Genomic DNA, 1,461 nt, shown 5'->3' with positions numbered 1-1,461 from the left:
GGCAGCGTGCTTCCTGGCCGCTGACTATCATCAGCCATCACACCATGGGTGTGCGTGTGCTCTGAAACACGGTTTCCACAGCCGCAGCGCGTTGGCGGCAATTAATGCAAGGTCAAGTCATAAACTATAAAACTAATCACATGTGGTGCGGGCTAACAAGTCCCAGACAGAGTTTGCCATCACTAGCTGGAGTCCAAGTGCTGCTACCAGTATCACTTTACACCCAGTCGGGCGCCCACCACCCACCACCCACCAGGGCAAGCAATTGCTAAGCTCTCCACCCTAGACGGCACTTCGTTCAATTCCGAGGCTTGGAGCGCAATCCGCTCGGCGATCAGGAGAACCGGCGATGAAGGTGAATGCCGAATCATCACTTTCCTCTTCCTGAAATGCATGTCTCCATCGCCATCGTCTTTCCTCTTTTACTACAGTGGTACTGAACTGGGCATACATGCATGCTCTCCGTCCTTGCCGCAGCAAAAGATCGTGATCAGGGTGCAGATGGAGTGCGACCGGTGCTGGTCCAAGGCGCTGGCGCTGGTGGCGGCCACGGGCGGGGCGGACTCCGTGTCGCTCGCGGGCGACGGCAGGGACCAGGTCGTCGTCGTGGGCGACGACGTCGACTCCGTCAAGCTCACCAACGCACTGCGCAGGAAGGTCGGACCTGCAGAGATCGTGTAGGTCGCCGAAACCAAGAAGGAGGGGGGCGGCGGCGACAATCCTCCGGCCGCCACCGCCACCGCGCTGCCCGAGTTCGTCGCGTCGAGCCCGTGGTACTACCAGCAGTACCCGCAGCCGACGGCCGTGGTGTACGAACATCCCGCGGAGGGGTACGCGTGCGCGTACGGGTACCAGACGCGGACTGACAGCATCTGCTCCATAATGTAGTGTAGAGAGCCGGGTTCTTCCATGGAGGGATTGACTTCACTTGATTTTGTCTTTGGGCTTTTGTTTGTTGATCCGTGATCGGTGATAGGTAGTCTTTCCCGCACAATCTTTGTATCTGTACTAGTGAGAAGGCCGCGCGCCGGTAAGTGCATAAATTCAGGTTTATAAAGGTAGGGCTCATTTGCATACATATCTGCGGGAATATAATGGATGAGGGGGAAGGAGGGGGGGGCACCGCAAAATCAATTGGGTCTATGCTATTTAGCTCTGCAACATGTTTGTGTTGTAGCGGAGTAACTTGTATCTGCCTAGGTGGCTGTTCCTCAGATGGTGGAGGTCGTTCTATGTAAACGGGCTGATCTTTGAACCTGTTTCATGAGCTCATTAAATTTCCATGAGCATGGATCATATAGTCTGAAGCTGGTATTTTTAGACTGCGGAAACAGAGATATAATAATGTGCAAATTAATTTTATGAGTTCTTAGCATAGTGCTGCATAGGTCTTACCTGGAGTAAAATGGTTGGGCCTCTTCGATTTTGGGATTCAAATAGTAAGAAAAGGCGGTGCCACCA

General features: G+C 53.7%; 1 pseudogene; it reads left to right on the top strand.

Annotated features, from left to right (window-relative positions):
* The first annotated feature begins 291 nt into the window (after positions 1 to 291).
* On the top strand, positions 292 to 996 carry LOC136463672 (heavy metal-associated isoprenylated plant protein 47-like; annotated as a pseudogene).
* The last annotated feature ends 465 nt before the right edge of the window (positions 997 to 1,461 follow it).

This window comes from Miscanthus floridulus, chromosome 7 (genome assembly GCF_019320115.1).
Source record: "Miscanthus floridulus cultivar M001 chromosome 7, ASM1932011v1, whole genome shotgun sequence".
Classification (NCBI taxonomy): domain Eukaryota; kingdom Viridiplantae; phylum Streptophyta; class Magnoliopsida; order Poales; family Poaceae; genus Miscanthus; species Miscanthus floridulus.
The sequence above is the reverse complement of the archived record's forward strand: the minus strand, read 5'-3'. Positions and strand labels throughout refer to the sequence as shown.